Source organism: Rhinopithecus bieti, unplaced genomic scaffold (assembly GCF_001698545.2).
Source record: "Rhinopithecus bieti isolate Rb0 unplaced genomic scaffold, ASM169854v2 scaffold_14937, whole genome shotgun sequence".
In the NCBI taxonomy this organism is placed as follows: domain Eukaryota; kingdom Metazoa; phylum Chordata; class Mammalia; order Primates; family Cercopithecidae; genus Rhinopithecus; species Rhinopithecus bieti.
The window spans coordinates 1206284-1221909 of NW_016808492.1; the positions used below are offsets into that span (position 1 = coordinate 1206284).

The following is a 15626-nucleotide window of genomic DNA, read 5'->3' on the forward strand; positions in this document are numbered from 1 at the left end:
TAAGAGCAAACAGAAAATCAGAAGAGTGTAACATAGCAAAACCAAGGAAAGATAATTTCAAAAAGAAATAGACACGGCCAGAGATGAGAATTTTTCGGTAAGACTGAAGACCATGCTCTTTGGGTTGCTAATCAAGGTTGTATATGATCTTAATGAAGCTTTTTTGGAGTGGTTCAAGTGAAAGACAGATTGTAATAAGTTGGGAGGGAGAAGGAAACTCAGAATGTTGTAGATTTGGAATGACTTGGTGAATGTAGATTACCCTCTCAGGAAGCATGGGAACAAATAAAGAGGGTGATGGTCCCAGGCACTTTTACATCTCAAAGACTGCTTTCCTTGCCCATAAAACAAGGAAAATACAGGTAGTACCTGCTTAGCAATGGTGTCCTAAGGATTAAAATCTATTACTAATGAAATATACTTGTACCCTTTTGCTGAATCCAAATTTATTGTTGTTAATACCATATGTTCATTTACATAATGTCTTAATCAGTAAAGTAAAGTGAATAACAAAAGATACAGTTAACTGGCTCTGCGTTTCCCTAGCTCAAGTTATTTTACTATATATACCCGAGTTTGACCTTAGAAGATACTAACATTTCACTCCTTTAGCACTTAGAACAAGGACAGTTTAAGTTTGGTCTGGAATTAAGGCAGAATTTCTTCTCTCATCCTGCCTTCCAAACTGAAGAAATGGCCTCAAATGGAGATTCTAAGAGAAAATGTCACTTGCTTTATGAATCAGTGTGCCCCTCTGAGGATACCTATTGTGGATTGTCTTAATATCCAAAAATTTCTTCAGATCCAACTCTTGACATCGCTGTCTACTTTTTGTGTTTTGAAGATTTCAAAAAACCCAATGAGTTTATGCTTTATGAAGTCATACAGCCATGGATGTGATGTCATAATTGTGGCCAGCTCACCAGGAAGCAGGCAGAGCAGGAAAGGCTGGGTCTACACTGCAAGTCCAGAGAGCAGGGAACTACCTTGAGTACTCTACTCAAACTTATGTCTCAGAGTTCCCCAATTTCCCAAGAAGGCAGTGATAGAGGCCACAACCCAGGGGGTCATCTCTCAAGGTACCAATAGCTTTGCAGGTAAGAGCATGGGGCCTCATCTCTTTCCAGACAGTCCAAAAGAAAAGCTCAGCAGTTCAGACATTTCCAACCTAAAAGAAGGGTTCTGATCACCACCAGAAAACAAAGAAAAGCCAAAACAGATTGAGGAAACACAAAATACATCATCCTTTTAGAGCATTATTTTTATAAATATGCCCTTAATTTAGCCTAGTTAGTGGAAATTTCTCAAGTGTGTATGTGTCTGTGTGAACGTTGTGTATTTTAAACTTTTTGGAGCTTAGCCAGATACTTCTAATGCTAATCCTGGCAGAATTTCCCTTTAAGGATGTCCTGAAGAGAATTTGTTACTCATAGTTTTAAGTAAAATTGACAAGTAGTGCTTTTCAGCCCAGTAGGAGTAATGTGCATGGTGTAAGACTTGGAGGAAATGCAGGGACCCTTCTGTTTTCTCCTGCAAAGTTGAAAAATCTACATGCAGTTGGAAGGGATCTTCAGATGGTGCTGGTGACTTTCTATTCCTTTGGGAGTTAACACGCATATGGATTGGAGGAAAAATAATCAACATATATTCTCCTTTTGTATTGTTTAAATCACAGGAAGAAGCGGCTTTAAGACAAAGTGAGTTCTTTCCCCCAAATATTTCCTTTGTTTTGTTTTGTGGTATTTCGACTTCTCTAATTTTTTTTTTTTTTAAGGATGAGAAATTTTTATAAACTTTCCAGTAACTCCTTAAGAGAAAAATTTTGCTTGGCAAAATTGTATGCCTTTTGAAGTTTCTTGGCCATTTTAGCTAAAGATTATCAAATTTTATATGCTGAGCTTTTCAGATTTCTCATTCTCATAACTTGCATGTGGAGGTTACATAGTGGCCAGATAACTCCTTGGAATTGTCTCTTGAGTTTTTCTAATGGTTTTAATGCAGGGTACAGCTTTATTGTTGTAAAAAGAGGAAGAAGAGGTGGGCTCTTGAGATTTTATTTGCCTTCGTTTATTTGAATGAATAACATTATCACTTAGCATATTTTATGACTAGATTTATATTTCAAGAGCACATTTTGAAGTCACTTACAGGTTTTAAGTAAAAGGAGTTAATGAGATTCCTGCTATTTTCAAGAAAAATCTGCCTACTTTCCAGAAGTGGGCATACAAAATTCATAATCTTAGGTTTCCTAAGGTTAAATTAAAATATCTGTGTTTCCAGCCCACAGAAATATATAATAGATTCTATCAATCTAAAGTGCTACTTCTTGAAACAGAGGTAGCGTTATTCAGGCAAAAAGCATACATGCCATATGTGTTAATGCTTTCTCTCTCACTATTTTAGTCATATCCTCTTTGGTACCTATCATTCATTTGAAAACTAAATGCAGCTCCCCAGCTGTCATTTCAGACTTCAGAAAATTGGAAATTAAAAAGAATTATTAACGAAATGCATAGCTCTTATACATAAAATGTAAGGAAATTCTTGAGCCCTTTTAGCCCTCATTTCATATCCACAATACCATCATGTGTAAATACTAGCATTTTTATTAGCAAAGCATATGGATTAAAATTTAACATAAGTATTGCAAACATATGTATCATACAAGATATTTCTTAACATATGTGTTATGATATATGCTTAAAGCCATAATCCAAATTGCTTTAAGGGGAAGGTAAACTCTGGTGTCTGTTTTCTACACTTGTTCTATTTATTCTCACATTATCATTAGTTGCCAAATCTGGGACTGTTCTACCTAAGCAAAAGTAGCAGATTTGTGTTTTAATATAACATCACCTCACTGACAAATTTACCTCTTATTTTTATTACACTTGCCAACATTTTGAGTAAAGCTGAATTAATTTGTATTTCTTACACAAGACTGGGTACTTTTCTACTAAAATATTACAAATAAGAGTAGAATATTTAGAGATGCTTTAATTTGTTTTTATTTTTATGTTTTCAATTGAGGGGATATAATCTCTTTAGAAATGAAAGCTGAATACTTGGGTCCGCATGGGAAGCTCTGAATCAGATATTAGTTAAACCAGCTTGCATTTCCCTGTTCTTGTAATTATCTTTTTCCTCTCCAATTACCACCATTTTCTTGGTTACTTTTGGTACCCTTGAAAGCTCATTGAAGAAGAGGAAGAGAAGAAAGAGGTAGAGGAAGAGGAGGAGAAGGAGGACTCCTTTTTGCCCAACATGCCTCAAATCCCTGCAAAATAATCAGCTTGAGGCCAGGCATGGTGGCTCACTTCTGTAATCCTAGCTTTGGGAGGCCAAGGTCATGGGGATCACTAGAGCCCAGGGGTTCAAGACCAGTTGGGGCAACATAGGGAGACTCTATTTAAAATAAAAATAAATAATAAGCTTATTGATGACATACCCTAGTATTTTATATGAACTAGTAAAGCATTCTTATGGGTTTGGATTTACCTTATCTTTACTATATGTCTAAACTTTCACACGGGCTAATTACCCTGATTAGAACATACTAGGGTATGTCAACAGCAAGGTTTACATTCATTAAACAAATAAAGCTAGAGAGTCTGCTTGAAAGCAATAGTGTGATGTGGAGAAGACAGTCAAGATTTTGAAGTGTCATTCATACTGAGTTTTCTATGAATGAGGGCAGGTGAGTTTGCCTCCCTACCTTAAAGATATAATTAAAACAGCTGTATTACAGAATTTTATATTAGAATAATAATAACAGTAGTAATTTTTATTTTTTTTCTTCTCAAATTCTTCGGTTGTATTTCCAGCACCAATGGACCTTAAATTTATCTCACTTGATTTTTAGCAAAGCTTTGAGCTATTCCTTTGCATATTCATTTTGCCAAAGGAGTATTCACCAAATGGATCCTGAGTAGATTATTTTGATAAATTCAGGTTGTCTCCTCACATTTAAAAATATACCTTTTTGTATTTTTACAATTTCATTGCAATTGTAATCCTCTAAAGATGGTGGTGTGGAAGTGGAGTGGAGAAATATGCTTCTGGGGCTTGTTCTCCAGTTTGATTCTGTTTAATTATCTCTTACAATTGTTCATAAAACAATTTAAGTAACATGTCATAAGTCACATGACTTCTAAGAATTTTCTTCTTTTTTCTTTTCTGCTTTTATTATTATTACTAGACATATAACTGTACATATCTATGGGGTACAATGTGATGTTTGTATACATGTATACGACAAATTATCACATCAGGGTAATTAGCATATTTATAACTTTATTTTTCATTTCTTTGTGTTGGAAACATTTAAAATCCACTCTTATGCTATTTGAAAATATACAATAAATTGCTAATTATAGTTACCCTATAGTGCTATGGAACACTTGAACTTATTTCTCCTATCTAGCTGTATTTTGTATTTCTTAGCCTATCTTTGGCTATCTCTTTCTTCCCCCTACCCTTTTTTGCTTCCAGTAAGAACTATTCTGCTCTCTCCTTCTATGAGATTGACTTTTTTTAGCTTCTGCATATTCATGAGGACATGCAGTATTTGTCTTTCTGTGTCTAGCTTATTTCACTTAAAATAATGCCCTCCAAGCTCATTCATGTTGCCGTGAATGACAGAAATTTGTTCTTTTTTACAACGAAATAATATTCCATTGGGATATATAGAACTTTTTTTAATCTATCACTTATTGATGGAAACTTAGGTAATTTCGTATCTTGGCTATGTCTTGTGAGTAGTGCTGCAATAAACATGAAAGTGTGGATATCTCTTTAACATACTGATTTCCTTTCCTTTGGATATATACCCAGTAATAGGTTTGTTGGATCATATGGTAGTTCTATTTTAATTTTTTGAGGGACCTCCATGCTGTTTTCCATAATGGATATATATACACACACACACACATACACACACACACATAAACACACACATATATATATATTCCAAATAGCATGTAAGAGTTTGCTCTTCACCACATCCTTGTTAGCCTTTTTTTTTTTTTTAGTCTCTTTGGTGATAGCCATTCTAACTGGGGTGAGATAATATCTTCTTGTGGTTTTTATTTGCATTACCCTAATGATTAATTACATTGACCATTTTTTGTACATAACTGTTGGCCATTTGTATGTCTTTTTTAGAGAGATGTCTATTCAGCTTATTTGCCTACTTTTTAATGTGAATTTTTTTTTGGCTATTGAGTTCATTTTATATTATGAATACTAAACTCTTGTCAGATGAATAGTTTGCAAATACCTTCTCCTATCCTACAGGTTGTCTTTTCACTCTGTTAACTGTTTCCTTTGCTGTGCAGAAGCTTTTCAGTTTGACATAATTTCATTTGTTTATTTTTGCTTTGGTTGTTTGTACTATTGAGATCTTATCCATGAAATCTTTGCTCACACCAATGTCCTGAAGTATTTCCCCTATGTTTGCTTCTAGTTGCTTCATAAATTCAGGTCTTATATTTAAGTTTTTAATCCTTTTTTAGTTGATTTTTACATGTTATGTGAGGTAGAAATCCAGTTTCATTTTTCTGCATATGAATATTCAGTTTTCCCAGCATCATTTTTCAAAGAGACTGTTCATTCCCCATTAAATATTCTTGGCAGCTTTGTTGAAAATCATTTGGCTGTAAATATGTGAATTTATTTCTGGGTTCTCTATTCTGTTCCATTGTTCTGTGTGTCTATTTATATGCCAATATCATGCTATCTAGGTTACTATAGTTTTGAAATATATTTTGAAGTTCAACAGTGTGATTTCTCCAGCTTGATCATTTTGCTCAGGATTGCTTTGGCTATTCAGGGTCTTTTGCAGTTTCATATACATTGTAGGAAATTCTTTTTGTTTATGTGAAGAATGTCATTGGTATTTTGATAGTATTGCATTGAATTGGTAGATCACTTTTAGTAGTATTGTCATTTTTACAATATTAAATGTCTACAATTCATAAACATGAGATATCTTTTTTGTGTGTGTCCTCTTCAATTTTTTTCATCAGTGTTTTGTAGTTTTTATTGCAGAGATCTTTCACCTACTTGGTTAAATTTATTCCTACATGACTTTTTATGTAGCTATTATAAATGCAATTTGTTTCTTGATATTTTTTCTACTAGTTTGTTTTGGTGTATAGAAAAGCTACTGGTTTTGTATTTGTATTTTGTATCCTCCAACTTTACTGAATCTGTTTATCAGTTCTGAGATTTTTGGTGGAGCTTTTATGGTTTTCTCTATAGAAGCTCTTGTTATCTGCAAATGAGGACAAATTGACCTCCTTTTCAATTTAGACGCTCCTTATGTCTTTCTCTAGCCTAAGTGCTCTCTCTAGGGCTTCCAGTACTATTTTGAATAAAAGTGATGAAAGTGAGATCATTGTCTTGTTCCAGATCTTAGAAGAAAAGCTTTAAACTTTTCTCCATTCAGTGTGATATTGGCTGTGGATTTGTCATACATGGCTTTAACTATGTGGAAGTACATTCCTTCTATACCTAACTTGTTGAGAATTTGTTAGGGATGTTAGATTTTTCTCAAATACGTTTTCTGTATCTCTTGAGATGATCAAATGGTTTTTGTCCTTCATTTTGTTGACGTAAGGTGTCACATTTATTCATTTGTGTATTACATCCCTGGGGTAAATCTGACCTACATGGTGAATAACCTCTTTAATGTGCTGCCAGATTGGTTCACAAGTATTTTGCTGAGGACTTTTGCACTATGCTCATCATGTTTATTGGCTTATAGTTTCCTTTCTTTGTTGTTGCATTCTTGACTAGTTTTGGTATCAAGGTAACACTGTCCTCATAGAATGAGTTTGAAAGAATTCCCTTATCTTCAATTTCTGGAAGAATTTGAGGAGAATAGGTATTAGTTCTTCTATAAATCTTTGGTAGAATTTCAGAGTGAAGCCATCATATTCTGAGCTTTTTATTGATAAAAGACTTTATTACAGACTTGATGCCATTACTTGTAATTGGTCTGTTCAGGTATTCTCTTTCTTGTTGGTTCACTTTTGATAGGTTGTTTGTGTCCAGAAATTTACCCATTTCTGCCAGGTCTTCTAAAGTTTTTGGTATGTAGCTGTTTATAATAGTCTCTAATAATTTTTTGTATTTCTATGGTATTAGTTGTAATGTCTCCTTTTCATTCCTGATTTTATTGGAAGCTTTACGTTTTTCTTGGGTAGTCAAGCCAATGGAATGTTGATTTTGTTTATCTTTTCAAAAAAAACTAAACTTTCCATTTTGTTGATATTTTGTATTTTTTAGTCTTAATTTTATTTATGTATGCTTTTATTTCTATCTACTAATTTTGGGCTTGGTTTACTCTTGCTTTTCCAGTTTCTTGAAGTGCATCATGAGCTTGTTTATTTGATATCTTTCTACTTTTTTGATATAGGTGTTTGTTGCTACACACTTGCCTTCTAATACTGCTTTTGCTATACCCCAGATGTTTTGGTATTTTGCGTTTCTATTTTCATTTGTTTGAAGATATTTTAAAATCTCCCTCTTAATTTCTTCATTGACCAATTTGTTATTCAGGAACATGTTGTATAATTTCTATGTATTTGCACAATTTTTAAAGTTCCTCTTGTTATTTTGATTTCTAGTTTTATTATATTGTTGTCAAAAAATAATTGATATGACTTCTATTAAATTTGTTAAGATTTATTTTGTGGCCTAGAATGTGTTCTATCCTAAAGAATGTTCCATTTTTGAATGAAAAGAATATGTATTTTGCAGTTGTTGAATGAAATTTTCTGTAAATGTCTGGTAGGTCCATTTGGTCCAAAGTGCAGTTTGAATTAAATGTTTCTTTGTTAATTTTCTGTCTGAATGATCTGTCCAATGCTGAGGGGTGTTGAAGTGCCCAACTATTATTGTACTGAAATCTATTTCTCCTTTGTGTTTAAATTAATATTTGCTTTATAAATCTGGGTGTTTTGGTATTGGGTGTGTATATGTTTACAATTGTTACATCTTCTTGCTGAAGTGACAATAACCTTGTCTCTTTTATGGCTTTTGTTTAAAGTCTGCTTTATCTGATATTAAGTATAGCTATTCTCCTTTGCTTTTGGTTTCCATTTTGTGTGGATTTTTTTTCTATCCTTTGTTTCTATTCTATATGTGTCTTTTTAGGTGAAGTGAGTTTCTTTTAGGCAGTATCTTGGGTCTCTTTTTTTTTAATTCATTCGGCTAGTCTGTATCTTTTCAATTGGGAATTTAGTCTGTTTACAGTCAAGGTTATTATTGATAAGTGAGGACTTACACCCACTATTTTGTTGTTTTCCTGTTTTCTTGTATATCTTTTTTTTCCTTTCTTTTTATCTTACTGTTAATCATTGTGGTTTGGTGGTTTTCTGCAGTGACAGGATTTGACTTTTCTGTTTCTCCTCATATATTTGCTCTACAAATGAGCTTTATACTTTTTGTGTGTTTTCATGGCAGTGATTTTCACTTCCAGATGTAAGTGGAAATCAGTTAAGCATTTCTGGTAAGGCCAGGTGAGGGGGGATGAATTCCTTCAGTTTTTGCTTGCATTGAGAAGGCTTTATTTCTTCCTAATTTCTGAAGGGTATAGTATTCTTAGCCAGCAATTTTTTTCTTCTTTCACCACTTTGAGTTTAAAACTTTATAATCTCCTCACCTGTGAGGTTTCTGTAGCAAAATTTATTATTAGTCTAATGGCAGTTCTCTTATGTGACTTGACAATTTTCTCTTGCTGTTTTCAGAACCCTATCTTTGACTTATGACAATTTGCCTATAATGCACCTCTAAGAGGACCTTTTTGGGGTTGAATCTATTTGGGAAATTTTGAGTTTCCTGGAGCTGGATGTTCAAATATCCCTCCTCCACAACCCCCACCACTAAATTGGGAAGTTTTCAGTAATTATTTTATTAAACAGGCTTTCTATACCTTTTTCCTTATCTTCTCCTTCTGGAAATCCCATAATATGAATATTTGTTTGTGTAATGTTTTCCAATAAATCTTATAGGATTTCTTCACTCATTTTCATTCTTATTTCTTTTTGCTTTTCTCTGACTGGGTAACTTCAAAAGACCCAGCTTTAAGTTCAGAGATTCTTTTTCCTGCTTGATCAAGTCTGCTTCTGAAACTTTCTATTGTATTTTATATTTTATTCATTGAATTCTTCAACTGCAGGATTCTTGTTTTGTTCTTTTATGATTTTATCTCTTCATTGAATTTTCATTTATATTGTGAATTGTTTTTCTGGTTTTATTTAATTGTCTATCTGTATTTTCTTGTATCTAATTGAGTTTCCTTGTGATCATTATTTTACATTTCTTTTTTTGGCAATTAATTGATTTCCTTTTCATTGGAGTCTGTTACTAGAGAGTTTTTATGTTCCTTTGTTGGTCTCTTATTTCCTTGCTTTTTCATGTTTCTTGTGTCCCTGCATTGATGTCTGTGTATCTAGTGAAATAATCACCTTTTTCAAACTTTCTAGAGTGATTTTCATGAAGAAAGTTTCATCCTGCAGTTGAGCTTTACTGTGCAGCTAGAAAACGTGTAGTGACTCTGTTTCATGACAGGGATAGAGATATAGTCTCTGTGCAGCTTCTTCAGTTGTATTCAAGGTCAGAAATAACTGTGGATGCCTCATAGCCTATGCTTAGAGGTTTGTGGCAATGGCATTGGCAACATAGGTTTTTAATGTTCTTTGTGTTAAGGGCTTCTGGAGTCCTCCTATTCCGGTTTTCTCTAAAATAAGGAGACTTAGCTGAGGGGATCCCATTTGGTGTCAAGTCTGACATGGCCTACAAGCAACTGCAGTGGCACGGGTTCTAGTGCAGTGATCAGGGTTCTACGTGCAGTAGGAGTTTTCAGCTCAGTATCTCATAAAGCTATTGAGGCAACTTGGCCTTGGGGTACAGCTTCACCCCTTGTGGCAGGGTTTGATGTAGGTTACCCACAGAGCCAGGATCTATGATTTTGAGGCACCCCCTAGCAGCTCAGGCTCAGGGTGCCAGGTTGTAGCTGTGATTCTACCCCTGAGGGCAGGGCACAGCACTGGTCTCAATACTCCAGGGAATAAGGAGTGCTCTGGAACTTTGGCCTGGGGAGCAGGGTATGGCTGCAATTCAGGAACCTGAGTCAATAGGGCTCAGTGTCAACTCAGGTTCCAAGGGATGAGGCACTGGGTAGTAGTGATTGTAGACCCTGGGATGGTGGTGCTCAGCAGTATCCCAGAATGTGTGGAGCCAAGTGCATTTGCTTTCAGTACTCCAAAATGGTGGAGGACAGCTGTTGCTTGCTCTCTGGGTGACAGGTGGATAGGAAAAAACACAGCAATGACTCCCCTCCTAGATAGAGGGGTACTTCAGCATCTGAGACTCTAGAGAGCTAGGCCAGCTCCAGGGAATCAAGGTCTAAAGTTGTTCAGTTTATAGAGCAGGGTGTCTCAGCTCAGTTTCTGCTCAGCTCAGCCAGAGCAACAATTCCCCAAGGGACAATGTGCCACTTCAGCTCAGGTTTGAAGGATGTGACTGTTCTTGGCTACATAAGCACTGCTTTCTTGGTATGCAGAGCATCAGTTCAGCTTAAGTAATGGAGTGCATGACTGTTTTGGGTGGCCAAGGCAACATTTCCTAGGATGCAGGGCACCACTTCAACTTAGACACCAGGAAGACATGACTGGTCTGAATAGCCAAGGTATTGCTTTCCCAAGAGACAGGGTGCTGCTTCAGCAGGGGCAGGGGGAGGAGATGGTAGAGCAATTCCACCTCCTCTTGACCCCACAGGAAAGTGTTAACACTGCTAACAGCACATACTGGGGATGTGGGGCTCTTGGGATGGGGTGGTTCAGGGGTGGTTTAGTCTCAGGGATGAAGGGGAGCCATGACTACTTACTCCTTGAGTAAGGCTCACTCTATCTGTAGTTCCTGTTCCAAGATGCCATAGCACAGTAGTCACATGGACCACAGCAGGTGGGGCACAGTGTCAATTCCTTCTCTGGCTGAGCACAGCTATATGGACTCCAGGCAGGCTTCACCAGGTGGGCTTGGTGCCTGAGAAGACTGCAGAGAACACCAGTGGGGAGATCTGTAGGTGTCCAAGGTGTTGATGGAGGTTGTTGGAGTCATCCTGCTTACCTCCTCACCATAAGAAGTTCCTGCTGGCTCCCAGCTGATCCCACTTCGGGGATGGGATGGTGAAGGCCTGGCATTTCCTTATTCTCTATGTAGCTATCCTGAGTTTTGTGCTCACCCAATGGAAATGCAGCTGCTTTTCCATTGTTCTGGCTGTCTTTGAGAGGGGCGTAAGCACTAGGGGCTTCTAGTTGGCTATATTGCTGCTATCTCTCTGACCCTTAATACTTTTGAAAAGAAAATTAACAGTTCTCCTGATCAAGGTATCAAACTATGTATTATTTTTGACAGTACCAAAAAGTCATACATACATGTAATTCATTCATTCATATTTTCATTCATTTATTCATCAGTTAGATCAAGCCAGTATAAACCTACTGAAAAAGAGTCAAGGTGTTCAATTTTCTTTATATCATGAAACTCTCTATTGTGCTAATGAACACGAAAGAGGCTCCTATTGACAAGGAGTTATCATCAATTTTGACCAAATGCCTCCTAGTATAGAACTAAAATGCTTCCAATTTTGTTTAAGCTTTTTTGTCACATAAACATCAACACTTCCTTAGTAGATTCATGGGTATAATTTGCATTGGAAAAAAATCTGACACCAAGCTGTCATGCTATCTAAATTAAGATTTCATTTATAAAAATGATTTCTGGTCTTGTAATTATATTCAGTTTATTCATTTGTTTCCTTGAACATGTTGATAGTTATACTATCACAAAATATTCTAATTTTGACCTCTAATTTTTTAAAAAATTAAACAATTGTATTCCCATTTTTTCAATATTTTCTTGTTTCCTTATTACCAAAGTGATAGATTACAGTATACAATTTGAAAAGTACTGAAAAGTAAAATTTTAAATACTCCTTAGCTTCAATTAAGAAGCTTAACATTTGTGCATATTTTCTTCTAAACTTGTTTCTACTTTTAAAAAACGTATATAATTGAGGTCATACTGATTATTCTATTTCACACTTTTTTCCCACTTAGAGAATTATAAGCATTTCACCATGCCATTAAATTCCCTTCCAAACACCATGTTAATGACTCCTAGTATTATTTTTAAAACCATTTAGTAAATATATATTCTTTTAAGTAGTATATAGAAAGTTCTTTTCAAATTCTAATTAAACTTAAGCATACTTTAACAAACACCCAGCAAAATACAATTAAAAGCACAAAATGTACTTTGAAACTTGAGATTAGGGATCAGCAAAATATTTTCTGCAAAGAGCCAGATAATATTTTAGTCTTCAAAATCACTCAGCCTACTGTTGTGCCTGGAAAGGAGCCATAGATAGTATGATAATGAATGAGTGTGGCTGTGTTCCAATAAAACTTTACTTATGAACACCGATATTTAAATTTCATATGTCAAAAATATTCCTCTTATGGTATTCATTTATCATTAAAAAATGTAAAAGCGATGCTTAGGTTTCAGACAATACAAAAACAGGCAATGGCTAGATTTGGCCCTTGAGCTATATATAGTGACAGATCTCTATTGTAGAGCCTGATTCCAAGAACCCTGCCTTCCCAGGGTTTGAGAAATTTCTGTGAATGTATGCATTCGTATATATTTTTAAGAAGAGGTAAATAGCTTTTATTATATGCTAAATAATTATTAAATATAAAATGGTTAAGAATCACTATTCTAAATAATATATATAAAGTCACTTTATAAACCCTAATTTCTTATTAAAATACATACTGGTACTTCACTTATAATATTCTTCACTTAGATACCAAATGATCTGGAAAACATTGATTAGTAGAAATAAATTCATGCCATTATCAGAATTCCACCTGGGAAAATAATATTCAGAATCCAAAAAGCTAATAAACTTTAAAGAGAAAATAGGTGACAAGTTAAATTTTCAAAACATTTAAAATAACAATTAAAATAATAATTAATGGTTACTTCAGTGAAGGTAGTTGGAATATTTACTGCTTTTGATTTTTTAACTGAGCCAAGAGATTATTTTCATTTAAACTCTAATAACTAGCATCATCAGAGAATAGGTCCTGCTGCCTAATTTAACATCTGATTAACAAAAGTTAATATATGTATGTCTCTCTCATTTCCTTCCTCTCCCCGTCTCTCTCTCAATATGCATACACATACATACAACAAACAGACCAAGAATAAAACTAGCTTTATTGTAACATTTGTTTAGATTGGAAAGTTCCACTTAATCACATATGTCTCCTTTCAGAGTTCTAAAGCAATTGAGAAATAGATACAGAAATTACGTACGGATCAATTTATTATTAACATCATTATTGTTAATGCGGGAGTAGAAAACAAAATGTGCATGAGAGACCAAGCCCTTCCCTTCCCAGCCTGAATTCAGCTTCTTCTCAGAAGGAGTAGAGAGCCTGAATCTTACAGAGCTCCCTCATGAGCTGGGACTGAGCAGCTGGAGTGAACTCACTGCAGACAGGGAATATAGGCCCATGCATTGGCAACTTCCAACGGAGTAAGGGAAAGAATGTGGCTCCACATGAACTGCCCCTTTGCCCAATTATTTATCAGTTAAGTCACTCCTCAAGTGGCATAGAATGAGTGAATCCTTTAAAAGAGAGAAACTCCTTTAAAGGGCAAGCACAGAAACCAGGAGGAATGAGAAGTTCTCTCTTACGATCTTTAACTCAAAAAAAAATCTTGATCTGTTTTAAATTTAGTATGTCAGTGAAAATTGTTGAAATGCCAAGACTTTTAGTTAATAGAATACGTCATAGATCTACCTTTTCAGTATGGTCTTTAGTTGGCCAAAAAGAAAACAGTGGGCCAAATAAATCCATAGCAATGTGTAGTTAAGTTTTTAAAGCTCTGACATGTAAAAATATTTACTGAGCCTTCAGCATATACTGGTAATAAACTAGACACCAGGAGTCTGCTGGCAAGCATAGTATCTTCCCTGTCTTTTCTGTTGAACAGGAAACACAATTAGCCAGAGATAAAGCATACTGCGGGTGGTAAAGTATCAAGAACCATACGAACATGCAGCCAGGTCCTTATCTTGTAGAATGATGGAGTAAAGAGATGTCTTTACTGGAGTAGAGATGGAGTAAAGAGATGGAGTAAAAGAATGTCTCTCTCCCAGGCCACCGCATAGGCTTTTCATAGGTAAAGACCTTTGCTTTACTGCCAAGCTCCATGGATGGCCCAGAGTTGGCCCTCAAGAGCTTTTTATGAAACTTACAGAACTAAAGTATATATATTCAGGGAGCTGTTTGATACTATAGGGTTTAAAGTGAAAAAGACAGACAGGATTCTAGAACCAAACATCTGACTTCTTCCTTTCTGCATTCATTCAGCACATATTTGTGCCAGGCTTTCTTGTAGGTGCCACGGACACAACTCTAAACAGGACAGGAAAGGTCTCTGCTCTGTGTGATGCATTGGCATGCCTTAAGAATTCACATATTAAGTGATGTTTAGGATGAAAATTAACATTAAATTGTAACCAATATTTAGCTACTAATGCTGTGAACACTTTGGTTTCCAAGGAAATGGTAACAGATTTTCCCCCTTTCCTTATATAAAGAATTAGCATTTAAAAACTGAGATCAACATGTTGTGTTTCCAAAGCCTTAAACATACAACTGCTAAGTGAAAGCTCCAAGTATTTTGGCTATAATCATTTTCCTTTGATGGATGCTGAGAATCAACTTTGCCTAAATCTCTGAGAGGGAGAAGAGATAAAAATTAAATTAAATTAAAGCTGGCTTTAAATATCAAATGGCCAACTGCCACCACCAACATCATCAACACATTTTAAACTGTCAAAAGAATAGCTTGTAATTATTGATTAGTGTTATCACCAAAGCACAGGATACAGCTTTACCTTGTACCTTTTAAAATCACATTCTGGCAAGAGGCAGATTATTTCGCTTCATTTATAGATACTGGAAAAACTAGTTAACATCAACCTCCACCCCTCAACCCCATCTCAAACACCCCCCCAACACACATACACACAGCACAAATTCTCACAAATACATACACACACACACCCATCCCCCACAGCACACCTTCTCACAAATACTCACATACACATACACCACACATGTACATACATCACTAATCTCATTTTATCAGATGAGAATGCAGAAAATAAAGCCAAATATGATTATGGGCTTATCTTTCCAACTTTTACAGTAATCCAATAATAACTTGAGTTGCCCTGAATGTTACAGGGGATTTGTACTTCCTTTGGAAGATAGCTATTTCATTTTGTACAGCTAGCAGCAGCTTGGTTTTAGGCATGGAATGAACCTCTCTATTCATGCTTATGAGGCTATTATCTGGTCAATAATTAAAACTTAGAAGGATAGATGCAAATAAGGAGAGAAAGTTTTCATCTTTTCTATGTTTTGAAAATTACAGCCTATCTAAAGCTATCATTTTAAACAAGCTTTTACCAACTTCTATATGGAAAAGCAAAACAAATGGCTCTGTGAGAAGCCTGAAACCTGAATTCT

General features: G+C 35.3%; 1 protein-coding gene across 2 annotated transcripts in view; it reads left to right on the top strand.

Annotated features, from left to right (window-relative positions):
• Positions 1-901: 901 nt before the first annotated feature.
• Positions 902-15626, top strand: part of FHL5 (four and a half LIM domains 5) — a 57107-nt gene continuing 42382 nt past the window's right edge. The window contains exons 1-2 of one of the 2 annotated variants that reach the window (XM_017886775.1): positions 902-1097; positions 1467-1697. The gene's annotated coding sequence lies outside the window, so the exon portion shown is untranslated. The remainder of the gene's footprint in view (positions 1098-1466; positions 1698-15626) is intronic. The other variant, XM_017886776.1, reaches the window with a different exon arrangement.